The sequence below is a fragment of the Parasteatoda tepidariorum genome, chromosome 4 (genome assembly GCF_982258835.1).
Source record: "Parasteatoda tepidariorum strain Cologne lab strain chromosome 4, Ptep-v5.0, whole genome shotgun sequence".
Taxonomy (NCBI): Eukaryota; Metazoa; Arthropoda; class Arachnida; order Araneae; family Theridiidae; genus Parasteatoda; species Parasteatoda tepidariorum.
In genome coordinates, this window is record NC_141758.1 from 34,434,315 (window position 1) to 34,460,459 (window position 26,145).

General features: G+C 30.2%; 1 protein-coding gene across 1 annotated transcript in view; it reads right to left on the reverse strand.

Annotated features, from left to right (window-relative positions):
• Positions 1–26,145, reverse strand: part of bif (protein phosphatase 1-binding protein bifocal) — a 100,001-nt gene that overhangs the window by 62,694 nt on the left and 11,162 nt on the right. The window lies entirely within an intron of this gene.

The window sequence follows — 26,145 nt, forward strand, 5'->3', positions numbered from 1 at the left end:
TAAGGTACCCTCTTGAACTCACATTTTAAGTTTCTTTTTATAGTTATATTAAACAATAAAATATAATTTAGTAATAAATTATATTTAAAATTAAATTGGAAATATGAAAAGGAAATTAAAGTTAACTTTAAAACTAGCATAGTGTAGGTATAAAGAAGTATGTTTTTTTAGAATATAATTCTTTTATCCTTCCACATAAGCAGTGTTTAACTTTATTCAAAACATTTTTAGATGCTTTAGATAAGTATTTTTTTATACTGTCCTGTAATATTTTATTAATTTATATTAAATTTTCCGCTGGCTGCAGCTAGTAGAAAATTTACTATGGTGCATACAAAGCAGGTGACCAATTCAGCTAAATCTTGCATATTAAAAAAGATAAACAATGATGCATTTTCCTGTTTAAACCTATCTAATATGCTTACATTAATATTGTTTTCCCTAACTTAGACCAGTCCATGTTTCTGATGGGACCATGATGTCTCATTTCCTTGTACAGACCAGTAAATTCGACTGATATCAGTGTTCCAATTCCCCGTAGAGACCAGTTCATTCTACTGATATCAATGTTCCATTTCCCCGTAGAGACCAGTCCATTCTACTGATATCAGTGTTCCATTTCCCCGTAGAGACCAGTCCATTCTACTGATATCAATGTTCCATTTCCCCGTACAGACCAGTACACTCTACTGATATCAATGTTCCATTTCCCCGTACAGACCAGTACACTCTACTGATATCAATGTTCCATTTCCCCGTACAGACCAGTACACTCTACTGATATCAATGTTCCATTTCCCCGTACAGACCAGTACACTCTACTGATATCAGTCCATTCTACTGATATAGACCAATACATTGTATTGACCTACTCTACTGATATCAATATATCATGACCAGTCCATTGTACTGATCTACTCTATTGATATCAGTGTTCCATTTCCCCGTACAGATCAATACATTTTTTTTTATTGATTTCTATTGGTCATTTTTTGCAGGGTCTATTTGCAAGTTTAGTTTGTAGTTACCGTTTGGACAGACGAGCGAGCCGTGTAAATATGCTAAGCCAAATAATGATCATTGGTCATAATTATGAAAATAATGTAGGAAAAAAACATTAGCATATTAAAAACATTTCTATAACCATCATTCAATAGTATCAGATAAAAAGGATATTTTTTAAGCCATTCTTTGAAGAGTTTTGCTCACTTTGGACACGTAACCAAGTGATTTTTTCAGATTCCTTAGTGGTCCATGGGATGTTATGTGGATCAAAAATAGTAGTTTTCAACAAAATAATAATAACAATTAAATCATATTACATTTTTTTCCATCATCATATTGCATTTTTTAACCCAGTGATTCTTAATCTGTGGTCTGAGAAGTACTTGTGTTCCGTAGTACGTTTAGCGGACTTCGAAATAATAACCTTTCGTCATTATAATAAAAATAATGAACTAAAAAAACCACTGACATTTTTTTACAGCCATGATTTATGAGTATTTGCTCCCCTCCCTCCTCTAAAAGGATTTTTTAAAACGCTTCGTCGGTGATTTTTTTTAAATTTTGGGCAAAGCTTAAATTGCACGTTTTAGCACAGTGATTTTAAGCCTGTGGTTTGTGGGATGTTTTTACATGGTGCGAAATTATGGTCTTTCGTCATAAAAATAATAATAACGGGGGAAAAATAACATCCGGATTTCGTGCTTAAAATATAGTTAACATTCAAACGAATCAGTTAAAAGGATTATTTTTTTTTAATTATTCCTCGGTGAAGTTTATAATTTCGACGCAGCTCAAATTGTAAGTTTAAACCGTGAATTTAAATTTGTGGTCCGTGAGACGTTATTATATGGTCCGCGAAGTTAACACCTTTTTATGATTAATACTTATGAAAATGTCGGGGGAAAAAACATTCGGATTTCTCACTATTTTCACAGCTATCATTCAATAGTACCTTAAGAGAATTTTTCGGACCTTCAGTGATATTTTTTTATTTTGGGTGTAGCTTAAATTGAACATAAACCAATGATTCTCAACCTGTGGTCCGTGGATGTTTTAACCTCTTCGAGACGGGCGAGTCATATATGCTTCCTCAAGGTGTCGATAATCAGGGTAAAAAAAGATAAAAACTGGTAGCCAAACTATTTTTTAACTAGTAACACTTTTGACACACAATGAGATAGATTTAAAATAAAGGTTAAAGAGGTCTGCCGCATTTTATAGTTCTGATTCCGTAAAACTACATTTATAACTTCCCCAGTCTATCGGGAGTGGATGGCATCTCTGAAATATATTTTCTTTGGAAAAAAGTTTTTAGTGGTAGTTACACATAAATTAAAATATAGATATTTGTTTTATTTTCGTTACCATTTTTTAAAATTTTCGTAGCCCGCGGTCTCCCTGTATTTGTACCAGTGGTTCCCAAATGGTGTTTTCGGAACCCTAGGGTGCCATAAAATGGTAAATCTGATTAACAATCTATTATTTATTTAATATTTCTGTTCTCCTCATAAAATTAAATTGCCAATAAAAAATAAATAGAATTTTATTTCATAAATTATTATTCTTCTACCAAAAAATAACTTGAATAAATCATGAAAAATATCTCATACCTGCCAACTTCCACTCTTTCCGAGAATGGACTTTCAGAGTGGTTCTAAAACAATAAACGAAAAACAATCTGACTCAAAAATGTATTTATATTTTGATCCCGTTGAAATTCGCTTGCGCAAGGATTATTATGCTTTCATATATTTATTGTAATTATTTATATGTAGTGGTGGTCAAACTCATTTATGATTATCATTATAATTCAAAAAGTTAATTGAATAACCTGAGCATTGCTACCACTTTAAATATGAAAATAAAATCTTCCGGAAGAGTTGGCAGGTATGAATTATCTGCATTAGAATTTACCATCGCTCTTTTCAAATCAAAATAACAGAAGTAGTTAAAAAAGAAATATGTTTTCGTAGTAATCATTTTCAACGCTTATAGCAGTTCATTTAATGAACTGCTATAAGCGTTGAATTTCATTTTAATGCTTTCATTTTAATGAACACCATAATTTAGCTAATTTATTTCACTTTCAGCTTTTATATTTCACACCAAAAAAAATTTTGAAACTAAATTCGATTCAATCAGGATTGTGAATCCAACTGTCGGATGAAAAACGTAATTGAAGACTACTAATAAACAAAACTATGAACAATTCCTTTACTGTTATTAAATAATTTCAAATTATTGTTGGTTAATATGTTTGCTACTGTTTTGATATACTTTATTATTTAAAAGGTCAACCGAAAAAGTCCTTTTAGGGTTCCATAGCTGTTACGATCTGGGAATCGCTGATTTATTCAACCATTATTTGATATTATCGTTTAAAGGAATTTTCCTCGGTAAAATTATTATTTTGTGCCTAATTCACATTGAAAGTTTAAACCCAGTGTTTCTTATAAAATTCGAGAAATTCATATATATTTCGAGAAATCATTTTAAAACTAATAATGCCAGATTGATGTTACACAGAAAGTTGTTATATACCCGTACATTTACATAATTTACTATAAATCTAAACTAAAAACATTATGAGGCATTACTGGGTATGATACATTTATTCAAATAAAGAAAGAAAATAAATCAGTCAAATATTGTCTTTGAAAATAAATCAGAGAGAATGTAATTAATTATCCGAGATCCGTTTCATTTATTGTTTACTTTTTTATTAGTGAAAGTCTTCCTCACGTTCTGGGAACTACAAAAACAATGAATACGGTAACTGCAACAACTGCTTTGTTTTTTCAGCTTCAGTTCGAAATGTCGGTCAATGGACGTTTTGAATGAAACAAATAAAGATCTTGGGGGAGGAATATTAAAGATATACACTTTTTTTTTCCTGTTTCGGATACGTTAGAAATCAGAAACCTTTGTGTACCGCTCGCGAGAATTCGCTTGTTTATTTTTCCTATGCACATATTAAACTATGTATATTTTAATGTAAGTATATTTCGTATCTATTAAACAAAACCAAATTTATGGGTTCACCCTACTGCATATATATTAAACCAAACCTGAACCTTACCTCAAACTTTAGGAGCCAGCAGCTAGAAATTATTTAATATTTAATTTTTAAAAAAAGGTTAAAAATAACGAGATTTGTAGACTCCCGTATATTCACATAGTTCTTACTTCTATTATCACTTAAATTGTATTAAGATATTATGTATATTATATTAAGATACATATATTTCCTTTAAATTAACAATTTATTACTAGCTTTAAACATCAACATATATCTCACTTTTGCTACCACCTTGTAGTAGCACCAGGTGTAGAAACAATTATTTTAGTAAATCACTTAATTTAAAAAATGTAAAAAATTGGTATCTTTAAAAAAAAAAAAAAAAAAAAAAAAGGAGGAAAAAAAACTAACATTTTTCGTAGCATCGAAATTAGAAACATTAAATTTCCGAAAGACTCGCATATTTTGAAATCTTTTATTAATTTTCTTTTATTTTTTAAAATTCCGAATTTAAAATTAAATCTTTTATTTTTTTAAATTCCAGAATCTCAACTATTTTCGGAAATTCGTACATTATTCGAGGTTTCACAAAATTCCGACTATTTGGGAGTTATTTTTACATTTTATTATGAGAGAGAAAAATGTTTGACGTGTTTTATTTAGGAAAGAGTAAAAGAAAAAGTGAACCCTTTAAAACATGTTAAAATGAGAACCACGGCTCTAACTTTGAAACATTTAAAAGTCGGTGTAATCAAAAGCATATTAAATCAAATATCACAGCACAGCTTATACTTTGCTAACAGCCTGATAAGTAGGCAGGTTAGTTTTCATACTCGATTTTCGCTTTTATAAACTTCATGTACAATACTTTCGGAATTGTGTACAGGAAGAGCCTAATGAGCTGATTTCCTGAAAACTTGCACCCTGAGTTTCATTATAAAACTAGCGGTAACCAATGATTTTATATTGTTATGATTCAGTCTTTTTCTTCACTTACTGCCCGTGTATTCTTAGACCTCCTATTGCAGACGGAAAAATATTTTCAACGCATCGCGGAATCTGACATTCGAAATACTAATGCTTCTCAATCCTAAAGGGCTTCAGAAAGTATATTTTTGGAGTGAACTCGTCCCAATCAGTGACATGAAACCTCGTGCAAATGGTGAAGTGGCCCGAAAGATGAATGTTTCGCACGAATAGTTGCAGCTGTTATGATGAAGAGATGTCTTTTTGTGTGTTTATGTATGTCTGAGCAACCATAAAAGTTCCGATTCTTTTCCGCGCAACAATGACTCACCAATTTCTCTGACACATTTGTTTTCACACCTTTGCAAATTATGAGAGAGATTCGGACTAATTTAGTTATGATTATGCGTTGTTGCCTTTAAATTTATTGTCCGAAACTACGTACAGTAACAAGCTATGCATCAAAGGCAATTATTGTTGTCAAAGATCTAAGTGATTTCTTAGCCTGTGTAAATAAAAATGTATTGCAAAAACTATGCTGCAGTATACATTATTGAATTGTATACATGCAGGGATGCAGTTGAGGTGATGAGCACCCAAGGATAAGCTTGATCTAAACATACAGTATTTGTTTATTGATCTTAATAGAATTATTTTCCTGTACTTAAGATTCTATTTGCTCTCGAAAAAATTGACATCTCACCTCGCCTATAGTATACTATGGCCGCAATACATATTCAGGGCTCCCGCCGTCCTTGAAAAGTTTTTTTAGTGGTAGTAAATTTAAGTTAATGCAAGAAGATATGTATTTCTTACTTTAAGATACCACTTAATCGTTCAGTGGTTTAGAAATTGGTATTTTCATGCATATATACTACCTTTGGATAACAACTTTCATTTAACCGTGTTACCAAAAATTGTTACTTTTATTTAATTAAAATTTAAATTAAAGATTCGGTGATAATTTTTTGATCTTATCTCAAAAACTACACACAAATATATAAAAATAAAAATATTTTTTACCTTCATAAAGGTTGGACGAAAATTCGGAAACACTTCGATACCTAATCCATGAAAACAATCTTTCTTTCAGCAGCAAATGTTTTAACCCTTTAACGGGCCATTTATTTCTAGTAAAGGTAAATTAAAGTATTTTTGGAATTGAAATTATTTTAAGAACAGTAATTGATATATTAAAAGAAACTCATTTAGTTTATAAAAAGGCAATTTTTTTGGTGGTAAATATATTTAACATGACCTATTAGGAGCTTACTGACTTTTAGTTTTCTTTATTTATAAAATAAATTCCTTAAATGCTACAAACTTCAAAAGGAATTATGTATTTTATAACTTTTATACGTTTTTTAAAAGTTACAAATGGTTACCAATTTTATTCAAACTCACTTCAGGAAAACTGAAGTTATTGAAAAATAGAAACCTAAATTAAAAGTTGTAAAACGTGGTGGTGAGTATACTTACCACGGCCTTGAAAAGAGTTTTAAAAGATGTTTCATTGCGAAACTGCCGACACAGTTTAAAAAATCATGCTTAAAGCTTTTAGAAATGGTGTCACTTTACCTATTACATGAAATATTTAGATAAACCAAAATGCGGAGAGGAAGTAGATCAACTTCGGTCTAGTTTTACTACCAGCAATTTCGATTTTTTTTTCTTTTTTAAGGATTGCAACTACATTGGTTATTGCAATTACATAAATTTTCTGGCTTGTGTGCTCAAAATAGGCTTATAAACCTTCGTCAAGTATAAGAGGACAGATAGCACAATAGGAGAGACAGCACGCAATTACATTTAAAGATTGTAATAGTTATGTACGAATACTTCTTATATATATAGCGGTATTATATAAAAATTTTAAATTCTTGCACTCATTTCGGTAGAGGCAAATTTTGCAAAGAATAAAAGAACATCTATGCCTTGTTCAAACCCAAGAACTTTCTATTAATGAGGTTCACTTCACAGTCCGATCGGCATATTTTGATAACTTTGAATGTTCATATCTATTTGCAAAATATGAATATTTGAATTTACAGTGTTAAAGTGAGAGCTATTAAAATGTGAGAATATTTTTCTTCGAGAAAACTGATCAAAACTCAAAATTGCAACAACACTAGGAGGGTAATACCATTACCACCTAGATCAGAAAGCCTCCACACGGTTTTTTATAACTAGTCTGCGCAGACTATTTAAAAAGTGTACATGTTGCATACCTGCCAACTTTTACACATTTGGCGTAAAATTTTATTTTTAGGTGGTAGTAAATATATACTATTATTTCTTTTATAAACTTATTTTTAAATGATTTTGATCACCACCATGGGTGAAAGCCCTTATATAGCAAGACGGAAAAGAGAAAAACCTGGTACGTAAAACATTTCATTCCAGCATTTTTTTCGAAAAAAATGGAATATCTGTAACTATTAAGATTTCTTTTATAATTCTGGCATATATATAAAACTGCTTCTTTTCCAAGATAAAGTAGATATTGTTGAAAAATTTAAAAAAAGAATAAGTAAACTCCTCCCCAAAACTAGCTATAACTGAAATGGTTTTACTACCAGCCTTTCCTCTTTTCCATCTCGGTTTCACCCCTGATCACCACTATTCTTAAAAAAACTAAGCATATATATTAATATGTGCTACTGTAATGGTTCACAGCTTAAGCTTTTTCAAATACATCGTATTTTTATGCTTAAAATTGAAATTTTAATTCTATTTTGGTACCACTGGGAAAAATCATAATGGAAGGAATAAAAAGTTGGCTGGTATGATGTTGTTAGCAGGAATCCAAATTCCTTTCTAAAAGTAGTTTAGAGAAATTTATTATATATATTTGAATATTGGGGTTATCTCGGATGCTGGATATTGGGGTTATCTCGGCGTTTGGCGCGAAGCGCCACTAACCGATTCATCGATTCTGTTTTGTTGTATTCTGGGAGGTCCTATATATCTTTGAAGTTGTAGTATGTTGTAACAACAAGTCAAGTCCTTAAAGAAGCAAATCTTTAGTTGAAGGGAAAATCATCTTTGGATTGGGGAGATCCCCTTGAGTAGAGTTGTATGATAAAGTTAATAGTATTTTGATAGTATGCAGTCTGAGCATAAAAAGGCGGTAATTGGGCTGAAATTCGAATTATCACGGATTATATCAATATCGAACAATTTATTGAAATTTGATGTGGTGCATGTTTTGGAATACCATTACAGTATTACACATTAATATATATGCTTAATTTTTTTAAGAATAGTGGTGGTCAAAAAGATTACAAATTAAGTTTATAAATGCAAGGAATACATAGAGTGCATACATTTTACTACCATTTTAAATATAGAAATAAAATTTTACGCCAAATGCGTAAAAGTTGGCAGGTATGGATAAGTTTGCACATTCCTGACCTGGTTTTTAAAGTATGGTACTCAAAACATAGTATACACAATCGAAACAGAAAAGCTGGTAGTATGACTGTTTTATTTCTAGCTTTGTTTAAGAATTAATATGTATTTACTTTTACTATATTCACTCATATTCACAACTACAAACTTTGAAAGTATATATGTTTCAATGAAAAAGACTTGATAGACTCGGGTTACTTACATCTCACAAAGAGACGACCAGTTATTTTTCTTTTCTGGAAAGTAAAATCCCGGAATATAAAAGCTAATACGACCGTTTTATTTCTAAATCTGAAACTGAGTTCGTTTTACCAGAAGTCATCAATACAAAAATTTCATTGTCATTTTCCATGGAACATAACAATCTAATATACATCAATATACGTTTTTGACCTTCCTTAAAATACATTTTATATAAACATGTTATCAGCGATCTCTATTGTCGATAACGTCAAAAAAATGAGAGAATAAAAAATTAAAAAAAATCCTACTAAATTTTATTTTATTATCTATTGTTGAAAAGCAGAAGAAAAAAAATTAAACATCGACAACATTTCTACTTTGTTCCAAAACAGAACAAAAAATTGTGTAATTTGAGAATAAAATGATTATTTTCTCTCCATAATTTGAAAGATAAAAGTAAAAGCCTGCTAACTCTGTAGATATTATTAAATTAAAAATACCAATTTAAAACAAATATATAATTAATTACTTCTATTATCACAAAGAGAGTTTTATGAAACTACTCTCACACAGTTCCAAAGAATAAAAAGTTGGTAAAAGGATCACACTTTTTTTGTTGAAATAGATTTTTTTCTCTCAATAATCTATTATCGTTCCAGGAAAACTTTCAAAATTAGCAGAAAAATTTCTAATTTAATATTCGTAAACTTATCACTTCATCTTTCCAGTTATTAAACACATTGCACGCAGGCAACTTGTCTAAAAAATGTATCACAGCTATTATAGATTCAAATTTTAAAAAAGTAATCGATAAGATTTTATAAAAGTAGGAGAAAACATCTCACAATAGCTACAACATCAACTTTTAAAAAAAATTAAGACGAATGATTGTAGCTCTTATTACATATATGCTGAATCATTTATGTTTGTAGTAATCACGAGTATTTAATATCTATGAAAAACAGAGCGGAAACGAAGTAGTTTTGCTACCACTTTTTAATAATTTAATTTCATAACAATCGTTGGACAGCCGGCCCAATCTTAAAGAGATGCCAACTTGCTCAGGACAGCAAATATACATTTTAAAGTGGTAGTTCATCAATTGTGATTCTTAGTTTAATATATTAAATTTAGCAGATTTTAATCCACCACTATTTCTAAAGTATTCGTAGGCTCATATGATTCACCACTTGGTAGCAATTAAGTCATGCTGTGGATCTTATTTGTCTTGAAGTTATTCACCGCTTTTTTTTTTAAATATTATGGCGTGTCCGGAGCAGTTGGCAACTCTATTTAGGGCTTACGTTTACTAATGTTTAATTCCGTAGCCTTGTAATTTTGAACCCCATCCAGAAGGCAAGGGAACTCCTAGATTAAGCATGAGGAAAAATTTACCATAGTGGAGGACATTTTGACTGAACTAACCCACATCTGACCTTTTTGTATATACATATATATAGAGAGCAGACCTGCCAACTTTTAATTCCTCCCATTATCATTTTTCCCAGTGGTATTAAAATGGAATTAAAACTTCAATTTTAAGCAAACAAATACGTTGTATTTGAAAAAAATTAAGTTGACAACCATGATTGTAACGCATATTAATATATAAGCTTAATTTTCATAAGAATAGTGGTGATCAAAATCATTTAAAAATTGAATTTATAAAAGAAAAAATATTATATATTTACTACCACTTTAAATATGAAAATAAAATCTCCCGCAAAATCCGGGAGAGTTGGCAGGTATGATAGAGAGAGATAGGGAAAGCATCTGTTTTTAGAATATTAAATTTAAAAGTGTGCTAACAAATTAATTAAAAAAATTAACTGCTGTGTAGTTCAGTTCATGCAATTAAAGAATTATGTACTATATTTAATTACATTTCATATTGAAACAAATTCAGATAAATTTTATATTAAAATTACCTTGGTAGTTATAAATATACTTTTTATTATAAAAAACTATTTGGTAATTATAAATAAATTTCATATTAAAATTTATATTAGGTAAATTTAAATCAAATTCGTACTTAAAAAACCCGTTTAGTAAATATAAATAAACTTTATATTAAAAGTATCCATTTGATAAACGTAAACTAAATGTGTTCTTTTTTACAAGAATAAATTTTTGATTTTATACAATATTTCTCACCTAATGTATTCTGTTTTAAAAACATAATCAACATACAGATTGTTAGCACGCAAAAATGCAATCAGGTATTGTCTTAAAAAAGGATAAAGGCTATAACTAGTTATAGGAAATTGGAAAACTTTGTCCATTTCGAAATGAAAGCATTTAACACAGATAAAGAAAGAGTAATTATAATATGTTTGAAATAATTTAAATACACCGAACCACCGTGTGTTTTAACGAGGAAAAAGTAATAAATTGAATTTAATTAAGTAAATTACTTGCAGTACATTTAACGAATGGAAAAGTGATAATATCTTCAATTTATGCAACAAAAGAAAACAGTTTCTGTTATTTAACTCGTTTCCGAAACAACAATCAAGAGATAAATTGATCATTTTTTAAAAAAAAAAGTAATTAGTTTAATAATGTAGCCATTTTAATGATTGAAAATTAGAGCTAGCTAAATGATTCATAGGTATGTTAAAACTTAATTATCTCATATAAAATATTAATTAGCGCAAATTTAGTTTAAAAAAATTTTGAGATTTCGCTTTAGGAACATAATCTATTTTTCAGTCCCTTGCGTGGAGCTTACAAAACTATATAAATACAGAAATTCAAATTATAATAATCGAATTTCAGTTCATTGCATCAAAGAAATATGTTATAAGAAAACATATAGTTGAAAAACTTTAAGATGACATGTTTTGTATGTCGTAAATTATTAATAAAGTAAATATTGATCGTTTAACAACTATTAAAAATAAAACAGGTAATAGAAATATTATAGTTATTTAACAAAAAATTGATTTTTTTTTTTTAGTTTAAAGTTTTATAATAAACAATAATTTGTTTTTGAATACATAAACGAACAGGCTTGTCAACTCAACTCAAATTGTGACTTGATAACTTGTTAACTTCTGAAATTGAAAATCAGCACAATTTATCGGAAGATATTTCAAAGAGAAAAAAGAGAATGAAAATGCTTCCAAGGTGACAGCTGGAATCGAACCCACTATCGCTATGCTTCATACAGATTACTGGGGGGAATAACTCAAAAACTAATGAATAATGATAATTTTGATATCAGGATGCTCTTAAATTAATTTTCTAAAAATGCCCAAAATTTCATATCAATTTATCTAATAGTTTTTGACTTATGGCAGAAAGACAAAAATTTTCTGAAAATGCAATAACGACAGTAGTAACATAGTAATCATTTACGTAGTTTTCATCCCAATTTTTAATCATCTTTGTAATTTTTAACCCAATCCAGAAGACAAGGAAACTCCTGGGTCTAGTATTGAAAGAAATTTGCCTTCCTGGAGGACTTTTTGATAGAACTAATCCGAAGTAAGTAGGAAAACCACGCAGTAGTAAAACTGCAGTAGGAAAAAACACGAAAACCTCCCATGGTTAGCCTGATGACAACCAATAATCCGTTTACCACTGAGGATATTTTACTTTAGCTTTGTGGTCGGCGTAAGCCGGGTGTGGAATTCGAATCGACGAACCATCGCTGGGATTCGAACCCGGTTCATCTCAATGGAAGGTGGACACTCTTTTCTCTAAGCCACTACGGCTCTCCCATTCCTATTAGATTATATTCCGATACTATAAATTTTAAATTACTTATGGAGGTTAAAGAGAATTTGCTTCAGAATAGAATTTGAGGTTAAGAGAGAGAGAGGGCCGGGACAGCCTGGTTGGTAGGGCACTAGGCCCATGTCCAAGTGGTCGTGGGTTCGATCCCTGCCGGCCAAAGGCTCCCCGTGTAGTAAATGGTGACTGATGCACGTTAAATCTGTCGAGTCTCAAAGTCCTCCATGTTCCCATGACAAATCAATACCTCTGGGGGTACTGAATTGGAGATTGATCGTTCTCTGATTTAGGTCAAAATTACGATCTGTGGATGAATGAATGGCTGTATGAATGGGTCAACCCTATAAACGGATGTGACGTGTGGGAGAGGCAGAAGTCGAATTTTTGGCCATAGATGGCACCACTGGAAAACAAGAACAATCGCACCCCCTCTGCCTTAATGGCATACGTCAACAATAACAACAAAGAATTTGCAAAGAAAAGTTCCTTCCTTGGTATAGCGCCTCTCTTAAAGCGGTACAGTAAGAATATATCAGAATAGTTTTCTTCTTGATAACACATTAAAAATTTATACCCGATTAATAATTTAACGGTTATTAGAATTCAAAATATAAAATTTTTTAATCAAACTAAATATTTAAAAAAAATGTCACTCATCATTTCACAGCATTACATATTATAATGCAACCTTCTATCAGAGTTGAAGAGATGGAATCCGTTTCGGCTGAGAGGCCACGACACTACGTGTTGCTCTACTTTTTCCAGAAACTCCTGCATAATAATCCTCGATTGAGAAGAGAAAGCGGACAGTTTGCGGAAGAGCAAAAGCCAAAAAGGACATCGCCCACCCCCACATGCGTGAGGTCAAGTTTTTTGTTGAAGACTACTTCAACATGGTTGAGGAAAGGTTGCCCAACCATCCGAAACAAGAGAGTACTGATTTTATTCATTCGACAACAATATCGAATAACTAGCATGGCTGACAGAGGAATGCGATAGTAACATCCATTTATTCAAATAAAGTTTTAAAAGATGATAAATTAACTCTATTATTTGTAGTAAATGCATAAGATGTAGAATAGGACATGGAGTTTTCTTTAAAAATTCTCTTGCTTTGGAATTGAATGAAAGTGATCTTTCACATTTTATGAATATATGATGTTTATTTTATGAATATATGATGTTAAAATTAATTTATGAAAAGGAAAAGGATGTTGAATATTAAATTAATCTACTCACAAATTGATAGATACATTGGTAATATTCATGTCATTTTTTGTTTGAAATCAACTGTAATCTGATCGAATATTTATGCGTTTCGATTTAACTTAAACTTAACACCATATTTAAAACTTAAGAGTTAATTTTAACTTAGTTGTAGTTTTTAGTTTATAGAAATTGTCTTTTAAGCATCGATATTTCATTTTTTCAGAATATGTCTACATTTAATTTGTCTAAGTTATATTTTTATATTCTACCATTCATACTCCGTCTTAGGTGAATAACTCCGAGATTACCATCTAGACGATAAGATGTTTCTGAATATTGTGTTGTTATCTAATGAAAACTTATAAAGTACTTCTCTGGAAACAGCACTGAGAAACACATGATGTAAACAAAACTCACAACACTTTTAGATAAAAAGTGTTGCTTCGATCTGCAAATTTACTTGAGAGAAATAAAAACAAGAAATATTAATTGATGTTATTTAAAATTTTAAAACCACTTTCAAACCGTTGTTCTGTTAAACCGATGTCTCAACCGATGTTACGTTAAAACCACGTTCAGTTCTACTTTACTTTCATTTTTTTTATAACCGTCGTAGAACAGTCGATCAAAGTTTGAATTTGCGACTACTAACGTTTAACTCCGTAGCCTTGTAATTCTAAACCCGATCCAGAAGACAAGGGAACTCCTGGATCAAGTATTGAGAGAAATTTGCCTTCCTAGAGGGCTCTTTGATGGAACTAACCCGCATTTGCGTCACATGGAGAGGAAAACCTCGAAATCCTTCCACGGTTAGCCTAACGTCAAGAAGACTCTAAACCATGATCCATCTTCCTCAAAGGAAATTTTACGTCAGCACTGTGTTCGTACAGACCCGTATCGCTGGGATTCGAACCCGGTTCACCTCACTGAAAGGCGAACGCTCTATCCCCCGAGCAAACACCTCCTCCATTTCTAGGCTTTGTTATGAATTATGTATGTCATTTATGAGCATCGTCATAGACTACACATTTTAATAATGAGCGAAATTCCTGCTCCGCAAACATGGCCAAACATATAATTTCAATTTATTTTAATTAACCTTGGAACCAGTTAAACTTCGATAAATAATTTATTATCGAGTATTATTTTTAATATGCAAAACATGTAATGACTGAAAACATGTGATTGCCTTAGTCTAGAAAAACGAGTAATGAGTACTGCAAGGTTATATGACAAGGTCGGTCACATTTATCATAAATTAAGAATGTAGAGTAGATTATGAGGAAATTAATATAAATTGCTCGTTTTTCGAAAAGAAAAGTGGGAAATAATCTATGGTTTCTTTTTTTTAAATATGTTTTTCAAGAATTATTTAGGAATCAAGACATTACGCTCATTAATTTCGCCACTTTTTTATGTGAGAAGGAATGCAAGAACAAAGCTGGGAAAAAAAGAAAATCTTTACAATTGTAGATGTCTTGACCTTGTGAAGATTTTTTTAACTATATTTATGAACATTTTTAAAGATCTTTTATCTAATTGTACTAGTGACAGAAATTTAATAAAAAAAGTGATTCTTTTAAAAAAAAAATAGTTGTAGCATAATCATATCTACCAACTCTTGCGCACTTCAGAAATCATCATCATCATCATCAACATTTATCTGGGCGCCTGGGGCCGTTAGCGGCCTTTTTCCCATTCGTCTTGAATTTTGATCTTTAGGGTGGTTCTTTCTGGTAATTGGAATGCAATTGAAGTAAAAGGAAATTAAATATTTTGAATTTTAGTTAAAATTACGTCACTACAAAAATGAGCTGCCATCGGTCTGAGGTTTATGTCTTCTCTTAAGTTTTCAAAAGTAAAAATTTCGTTGAATCCTGCGGTGTCACAATTAATGGTTTTTTCGAAAAATCTGAAATTGCACTTCAGAAATTAAAATTAACAAACCTTTTATACCATATACTTTCAGTTTACTACTGAAAGTAAATGCAAAGTATGTCTCTTTTTTAAATACGAATAATTTGAAATGCAAGTCATAGTAGTATTTACGATTAAATAAATGAAAGTGAATTGAGTTTCAATCACTTTTTACCTTTATAATCGCATGTGGAATACCTGAACTACTTAATTTACTTTTCGCCATCAATTAATATATATTAAGGAAATTAGCCAGGGATGCAATGGGAGACTGTCAAAAAATTACCAGGTCTGCCTTAACCTTTTACACTACGAGTTCTTTAAAATTCTCTGGCCTGCCAACTTTCCACGCTTTTTAGAAAAATTTTTCCTAGTGGTAGCTAAATTTACGCATTAATGTACAACTATTTCTTTTATAAATTTGATTTAAAGTTATTTTTCACAATACTTATTGTAAATAACCACTTTAAATTATCTTGATCGTGGTAAAGCTTTTAAAATGCTGGCAAAATTACCAAAACTTCTGTAAACTTTCAACATTTAACTATTAAACACTCATTAATTTATTTTGCAAAAAGCACAGTAGTAGGCAGCCTTAATTGTTGTTTGAACTAATGCAAGCACTTAAATCCTTTAAAATATATAGTGCAGTACTTATAAGCAACTTTTAAAATTCTTAAAATAATGTGGGTATAAATTATTGAGTTAAAAAAAAAAATTTTTTACGGTGTTGAGTGTCGATGGTTCCTCAGAGGCGCCATTGGAATGCGAAAGATTTAAAATTTAAATGCATAAATATTATTTAGATTATTTTTTAGAGAATTATTTGATTTAGAATTATTATTTAGTTTATTTTTAACTATGGTATGCCAAATATTTAATTTGTAAGATAATTAAACATTATAATTTAATTCGTCCTACATTTATTACGAAATATATTTAGGAAGATCATAGTTAGATAAAAAGCGCCAAATGTTCTACTTTTTTTTTCCAGCTTGAGTGAAACGTTTCAAGCCGAGTAACACAATCCTTCCGTTGGTTGGAGCAGGTGTTTCTTACAATCATGAGACATTTACACACTTTGTACAATTTATAATTGTAAGAATACCATGCATGTCTTATTTCTGACAATCAGTGTTAAAAAAAAAAAAATTGGGTCGGTTGTTCAACGACAGTTATAAAATAAAATACGATCTGTTCAGAAATTTAAACAAAATTTGTTAAAAGTACAAAGGCAAAAAATGAAAAACTAAAAATTTTAACTTAAAGTAAGCGTACACTAACTGTATTATCCAGAGAATTTTCATAAAATTATAATTTTAAGCATGCATACCTGCCAACTTTTAATCTCGTCCATTATCATTTTTCCCAGTGGTTGTATTTGAGAAAACTTAAGTTGACAACCATGATAGTAACGCATATTAATATATGTGCTTAATTTTTGTAAGAATAGTGGTGATCAAAATCATTTAAAAATTAAGTTTATAAAAGAAAAAAAATAGTATATAATTACTACCACTTTAAATATGAAAATAAAATCTTCCGCAAAATCCGGAAGAGTTGGTAGGAACTTCAATTTCAACATAACACTCTTGTAATGGTAGTGATAAATTAATTCAATTTACAATTAATATCAATAATTATTTAAACTTTGCAGCCACTTAACATTATGAAAGAAGGTTGTCTGCGCTTTAATATATGTATTTTAAATATTTATTTTGCATTAGCTAATACCATTATAAATCAACTTCAGGTAACTAAGATTAAAATAAAGTAGAAATTATTATAACACTTTGAATATTAAAAAAAATTCCAGCTTATAAAAAAAAGTAATTATCTTCGCAATTCGGGAATACCACAAGCAAATATGCTAATTGCTTTGATTCCAAAAAAATATTGTAGGAAAAAGTAGAGAACTGCTTATTAAATCATGCTGATTTTAAGTTACTTTTGCCATCTTTAATACAGAGGCTCAACAGGGCAACGAGACTTAGAATTATTTAAAAGTAGTGGTAATTATAAAAACCCTTTAAATCGAATTTACAGAACCAAGATCATACATTAAAAGACTACCACTCGAAAATATTCCTCCGCTGTCTGGTGCAAATTGGTAACTCAAGGCAAGCGACAAAAATTTAAAAAGTGGTTAAAGATCAATTTACTTTTAATTAATAATTATGACTTTAATTCTTGGATCGTAACTACCACTATGAGTTACATCTGATATTCCTCAAATTTGAAGCAAAAACAAAAACTAAAAAACCATACCTGCCAACTCTTCCAGATTTTCCGGAAGGTTTTATTTTCATATTTAAAGTGGTAGTAATACTCAGGTTATTCCAATTAATTTTTTGAATTATAATGAAAATTATAAATGAGTTTGACCACCACTGAATATGAATAATTACAATAAATATATGAAAGCATAATAATTCTTGCGCAAGCGAATTTCAACGGGATCAAAATATAAATATATTATTGAGTACGATTGTTTTTCGTTTATTGTTTTACAACCACTCTGAAAATTCATTCTCGGAAAAAGTGAAAGTTGGCAGGTATGAAAATATAGTAAACTTAAAAAATATATGTTACATAAAATTGCTCATTTTAATTACTGTTAATAATATTTTGATCGAAAAGATTAATTTTGAAATTCTAAAATATTAATTATTTTGTTAAAGAAACTGATTTTAAAGCAAGTATAACAGACAAATGTGAATAAATTTACTGGCCATTCTTCACCATTCTATACTAAATATTTTATTCAACCAATTCCAATAGGATAAAGTGAAGGAAATTTAAAATATATTAATTACAACCTATCAATCTCATACTTCCAAAAGCGTATAAAAAATATTTTTTATCGAAAATAAGGTTGACGAAAAAAATATAGAATAAAAAAACGCATTTGGTATTTAGTTAGAAAAAAAAAGAGGAAGAGCGGATTTCCGCTGAGGGGATTTCCTGAGACGAAGTTCCGTGTTACAAAGCTACGCTGAAAACCACAGTGTTGAAAATCGTTTTAAACCGTTCTATAATATATTTAAATAACTAAGAAAATGACACCTGAAAGTTAAATTAACTAATAATTAATTAATAAAGCGTTACCCATTTTTGGTATCTCAAAACAATTAAATTTCAAATTACAACTATAACGATATTTGAAATTTGATTATTTATAACTAAATTTTAATTAACTCCATAAACAATGTGGTTACTTCAAATAACTACTAAAATAAGTGTGGACTAAAATAAGAATTATTAAAAAAATTATGAACCTTTTAACTAACAAACGTTAAGCGTCAAACACAATGAAGTTATGTTAAAAACATATTGTAGGTGTTTACTTTTCAAAAATAAATTTCATTTCTTGATTAATTTCAGTCATAATAGTAGTATTACAATCGAACCTCATTAACATTGCTTAACAGGATTGCTTAAATTGCTTAACAGGAAATGTAACTTTAGATGAAACACATGTTTGATCCCGTGAGTCAACAATCAATCATCAACCAATCATTATTTCGTATTTTGCATGCTTCACATGAAATATGAAGTTGATTATAGTGTAACATGAAAGGAAATTGGAAATGTCGTTGCATTACGGAGTGTAGAAAGTACATTTTTGGGGAAAAAATAGTAAATTTATCTATTGATAATTTATAATCTGACCTCCACTCACTCTAGTTTTAAAAAATATTGCAAACGCATGCATTCAAATCTAAATGTAATTATTAATATATTTTGCTCACACGAATGTCTATTTCACTATCAATATATACAGGGCTACTATCTTTCTATGCTTTTGGGGGGAAATTTATGATAGTGGTAGTTAAGTTTAAGTTTTAACACGTTGAATGCCACGCTAGTCCGTTTGGTTACAACGTCTGGTTACAAAGGTAAATAACTGCAAACTAAATTTACAAATATTAGACAGATTTTGCAAGTTTTTTAAAAGGTTTAGCATGACACATCAGGAAAAAAAGGTGTATTGCGTAAGCCTACAAATTGTTTATAAATAATGGTGGATAAAAATCTACTCAATTGAATTTATTAAACCAGAAATCACACTTAATAAACTACCACTTGAAAATATTCATTCGTTGTCCGGAGCAAGTTGGCGTCTCTGTGTACATAAATAAAACAATTTTTGTGTGTTCTATACTGCATTAATTTCTTCAAACCATTTTAGTAACGATAATAATGTAAAAAAAATTAAAAATTTAATCGAATTACGTGTTTCCAGAGATGCCAACTTGCTCCGGACAGCGAATAAATATTTTCGAGTGGTAGTTTATTAATTGTGATTCCTTATTTAATAAATTCAATTTATTAGATTTTCATCCACCACTATTTCTAAATAATTCGTAGGCTTATATACTCACCACTTTATTACAATTATATCATGTTAAATCATTTAAAAAATTTGCAAAATAATTAAGTGTTTGGAAAATTTCAGTTTGTAGTTATTTACCTTTTTTTAAATTATTTTGGCGTGTCCGGAGCAGTTGGCATCTCTGTGCTTCTAATAACCTTGGCTTCGCCGGTCACCGGTGACCCCTGTGGCGCGCCGAACAAACTCAGTACCGGTTACCGGTGACCCCCATGGCATTCAACGTGCTAATAGTGTATTCTTTGCCTTGGAAATTCGATCTAAAATTTATATGAAATGCCATTTTGCTCTAGCTGTGTCGTGGTGCGGCTTTTAAAATGTTAGCAAAATTACCAAAAAATCGGAAAGTTTTAGTTTTTAATTGTCTACCACTCATAAAAATATTTTGCAAAAAGCCTAGTAGGTGGCAGCCCTGGATTTGCTTATTTAACCCCTTGACTTATCATTAAACACACTTGAAATTGTGTGGAATTATTAATTTCTTGATATATAAATGATCTTTGATTGCACTGCAAACAACTCGCAACGGAATGTTGACAGAGACACTAACTGCTCCGGACGCGCCAAAATAATTATTTAAAAAAACGGTAAATAACTACAAACTAAATTTTGCAAATATTTGATTATTTTTTGCTTGCTTTTTAGAGGTACAGCATGGCACAAGTACTAAAATGTGGTGAATTATATAAGCCTACGACTTATTTAGAAATAGTGGTGAATAGAAATCAACCCAATTGAATTTATTAAACCAAGAATCACAATTGATAAACTACCACTTTAAAATATTTATTTGCTGTCCTGACAAGTTGGCATCTCTGTGTTGAAGACGTCTGTGACACGCCAATTATTGTTTTAACATAAGAAACAAATAACGTTTCCCAGACGTTTTCGTATGTCAAGGGGTAAGAAATTAATATTATTTTTTTTTGTGGAGAAAATTATTACAACTTACTACCATAAACGTCATTAAGTGGAATGTTACCGGGTTAATGAGTTACCCTTCATTCAGTTACCGTACAGGTGAAACGACCAAACCTTTAATCAATGAAAAAAACAAAAGCATTTAAATAGAATAAAAAAATCACACCAGAGGCTATGTCATTGCCCACTCATATCAACAAACTGTACAAATTAAAATTCTGTATCGATTATCATCAGCAGGCAACTCGTTTACTCAGCCTTTTAAAAGGTCCGTCACGTGACAGATGAAAGTATAATAATTCGTATTCTTCCGTAAACACGAAACTTCAGGCAGAATGCGATCATTAACATCGACTTTGAATAGAAGTCGTCTTTCCTTAAAACACTGACCTCTTCAGGTCGTGATAGAATAAAAACGTTAAGAGTTCAAACGTCTTGAAGGAAGTGAATCCTCAAAAAAAACGGTACCTGTTGACGTCTCATAGCTTAATAAACGTTTGTTATAGCGTGGGAGTGAAGAAAAATTCACAGCAATGTCTTCTTTTTTTTTTTTAAATACAACCATCTATGCTCTGTTAAAAAGATGTTGATGTTTTTTTAATCACATGAAAAGTAAAATAGGACAACACTTTATTCAGTAATTACAGCGTGATGAATTGAGTGAGAGATGAAAATTTCAAACTTCATTTTGAAAGAACGTCATTCATTCATTGTAAACAGACTTACGGGGGATTTATTGTAAGGAATTCTAAAAGATTTGCTTTCTGGAAGTTACCAATTTTTTCGTCTTAGTCTCAAGATTTTTTTATGGAAGCAGTCAAATTTATATTTTAATATTTAACTTCTGTTTAACACGTTCACTCCGGGAAAAGTGAAAATACTGGTACGGGAAAAAAAGAAAATACTGGTAGAAGAACTATTTCAATATTAGATAATATTAGGGAGGAGTTAATCTATTCTCAACAATAACAATTCACTGTAAGGATATTTATCACGACGAAGAAGCAATTCAATATAAAAGTTGCATCCGTTAAAAACAATTGGTAGTTATGGATTTTTATTATTCTCGGAAAAAAACTAAAAAGTGAAATTTATTGTTACCAGTTTTTACTCCGGTGCGCTGCCAAGATGAGAAATTCTAGCGTGACCCACCGGTGGGTCACCCCGGCGTGAACGTGTTAATATATGTGATTTAATAAATCTGATTTTTACTGTTTAAACGTCAATGTTCCAATTTTGCAACATGATTTCTTTCAAATATCTTTCATCATTGGCATTTTATTTTATTACCGGCGTTGAACAGCTGACCCGATTCTGAGTTTACGACTACCAATGTTATACTACCATATATAGAAGGAGGTCCACCTCTTCGAACATGTATACCTGAAGATATACCAGAAAAACAACTTAAAGGCTGTGCAGCATACTCAGATTTAGCAGAGCATCATATGTACTTAAATCCAGCCATTTTCTTATTTTAACTAGATTTCATATTAAATGACTCGTTCGGAAAGTGAATATCCTTCATAGTGGTCTGATCTGCCTACCCATAAATAACCGTGTGGAGGATTTCAGTTATAGGAGGCGTTGGTACAACTCTATGGAGGGTGCAGACCCATTCCAAGAACTTCTGCTGCTGTGCCCCCAAATGTTGTTTTTTTTCCTTTATGCGCAAAACCCACACCGAACCATCACATCCTACATCAGAAAGCCTCCACACGGTTTCTTATAAGTAGTCTGCGCAGACTATTTAAAAAGTGAACAGTTTGAGCGCATGAAACCAAATTCTATTTTAAAAGTGACTGAGAGGAATTTATCATATATATTTGAGGATTAAATCTGTAGAGGTAGACAAGTAAATAAGACAAACTAATTATATTCATAAATTAAACAAACTTTTAGACATATATTTGCTACCACTTTCTTATTTTTACTAGGTTTTCTATTAAAGGGCACTTTCGTAAACTGGTTATCCTCATAGTGGTCTGATCAGACTACCTATAAAAAACCGTGTGGAGGCTTCCAGTTGTAGGAGGCGTTGACCAAACCTCGGTTGATTGGCTTATATTAAGTCAATGGAATGCCCCCTATGCATTTCTACCAACTAATTTTAACAATTCTATCCTTAATTATCAGCACTGTTCTCACGAATCTGCCAAAAATTTTAGAGTGGTAGCAAAATTTACACTATTAAATATATCTCTAGTTTTTGATATTGGTCAAAAAAAATTTCCTTGATCTCCGCAAAGATTTGGTGACTTGTCTGAAACATGCCATTTTACTATTATCTAAACTGAAGTGGTTGAGAAATTTTTCAAACGCATTTTTCCTGAAGGAGCATTTTAAAAGTATTACAAAAAGTATATCCTGCATTTAAACGGTTGAGTATATTCTAATATATGCAAAACATATTTTAATGAGAAATTTTATTTAATTTACTGGCGTAAAAGTTAATTTTTATAAAAAAAAATTTTTTTAAATTTCAAAATATCAGAATGGTATATACCATAGTTAGAAATAAATTCAATGTCAACATTCGTGCATTCTAAAACATCTGAATTAAGTACAAGACTTAGAGACTTGACAAGATTTCAAAGTGATTCACCGATAGAGTTTTGTTTGCATAAAAAATAACGAACAAATAGGATTGTAACGGATAGCGATAAGAAACTGACACACTAAATTGATAAACTGTATAAATACTGATTTAATTTAAACGGTTTATCACCGGAGGTAACAATTTTCTTTTCCTTAAACTTAAAATTTTAACCGCAAATGGACGGAATCCGTTATCTAAACCATGAAATTCAACGGATATTTTTGTATTCGTTAGTCGACAAGAAAACCTCCATTCAAATTAAGATAATTTAAAGATGTATGATAAACATAACATAACGAATGACAATACAAATATTAAAAAAAAAACAATAACGATAAATAACTTATGGTGATTCGCAAAAAAAAAATTTTTTTTTCAAAATTTAGTTTATAAATTATTGTTTAAACGGACTTCAACTACAGAGTGGCGAGTATTTACTGATTTACTGAAAGATTTTATTTTTAGATTTAAAATAAGAGAAAATGTTCAAGAGGTCGGGAGTTTGATCCCCTCTGGCAAAAGACTCCCCGTTATGTAGATCTAATGTTAAATCCGTCGGGTCACAAATCCTCTATATTGCCATAACAAATCAAACCATAGCAAACCAACATATGTTGCCATAACAACCGTTGGGGGTACTGAATTGAAGATTGATCGTTCTCTGTTTCAGGTCAAAATTACTATTTGTGGATGTATGAATGGGTCCACTCTATAAACGGACTGTGACGTGTGTGTGGCTGAAGTCGTATTCTTGGCCATAGATGGCGCCACTGAAAAATAATGAAACGCACCCTCTGCCTAAATTCGTTTGGTTTCACTAAGCAAGCTGGCTGGTATTAGTAAGTCTCATTAGAAAGAACAACAACTGTTTCTATTTTATAATGCATGGTAGCATCTGTTACTGCATCTATTTGTAAAATATAAGGTGGTAATAGCCTTTATTGTTTCAGTTACTTAATTGTGTTGTGTGACAAGGTTTGTTATAATTCAAACAGATGATACAGCAAAATCAAAAATTCCATCAGCAAAAGTTACGTTTCAATGTTTGAATCATGATTTAATAAATTTGATTAAAAGTTATTTTGCCTTACCCCTACTAATAAATAGTTCAAGCGTAAAAATAAAATCCTTCTTTTTTCTATTAAGTCGCTAGAGCTTCGCACCCCTCCTTTGAGATGCAGTCATAAATATTTTAATTACCCTTTGACATTTACAGTTTCTCAAAGCTTTAATCAATAATTAAAATAACATAACACAACACGTACAACGAATAACATAACAATCAACAATAGTTTTATGCATTAAAAATTAAGTAAAATTAGGTTAAAAATAAAACTACAAACTAAGAATATTCTGCAACTTTGGAAAAACTATAATAAAAGTAAATAAAATTGCCATCGCAAATTTCGCATTTAAGTTACGTAAATCAATGTGCTCAAAATATATAGAACAGTGCAAAATACTTAAACTTAAAGAAATTAAAGTTAATATGTCTGATATTATATTAGGAAACATCTTGATTTATTTGTTTACAGTTGATTGCATAAATAATGATAGGTTCGTAAAGTGAACTCCCGTGATCTGAAAAGATAAAGACCGATTTCCATATTTAAACTAAAAGTTCGTATGGTAATTGAATAATTACATTCATGACATTCTACGAAACAAAAGAAATATACAATGAAAAACGAAAAATAAACATTATTCAGCAACGTAACCTTCTTCTTGGCAGGCACATTCCAGGCGAGGTTGGAAAATTATTCCAAGGTTTATTTCGTTACGTCTGGCCGAATTTTTTTTTCTCTCTACTTTTAACTATGTTTGAATCAAATATCAAGATCGGTTGGATTATCGACTAGACTGGTTTGAAATATTTGTAAATCTGTATTTATTTTTTAACATTATTGGCGAAATAATTTTGAATTTTGTTCTAAACATTAGATATTTTTGAAAATTATTTTTCCAGCAGTAGTGTATCAGAGAAGGAATTTATTGAAATAAATAGAATTAGCATAAAATTTTTGTCAGACTTTATAAACATGGATGATTGATCTTATAATTAAAATACCAATTTAAACTGTATCTAGAAACGGTTGGGCAAATTTCTTTTAATTCTTTACAATATTACAATTTATTATAATATTAACAATTAAAAAATTTTCAAGCAGTAGTGTAGCAGAGAAGAAATTTATTGAAGTAAGTAGTATTTTTATAAGACTTTCATCAGAGCTTATGAACATGATTACATTTAATACATTGAACATGATCTAACATTTAATATATTCATACTATTTTTAAGAAGAGGTAGACAAATTTCTTTTAAAATTAATTCATTCATACGATTCACGAAATTCGCGTGTAAATAATAACTAATTAAGAATATTTGAAAATTATTTTTCAAGCGGTAGTGTACCAGAGAAGAAATTTATTACAATAAATACAATTTTCATAAAACTTTATGAGAACTTATGAATATACCTATTAAAACTATTTTTAAAAAGCGGTGGCCAAATTTCTCATATTCGAATTTATTAATGATTAACTATTTTTGAAAATTATTTTTCTAGCGGTAGTTTACCAGAGAAGAAATTTCTTCGAATAAATGGAATTTTCGTAAGACTTTTATCAGAGCTTATTAACATGGCTTACTGATCTTACTTTTTGTATATCTATTTAAACTATTTCTAAGAAGAGATGGAAAAATTTCTAATAAATCTAATTTATTAAAATATTAACAAATTACAATTGCTACCACTAGGAAAAAAGTTTCCTAAAATTCAAATT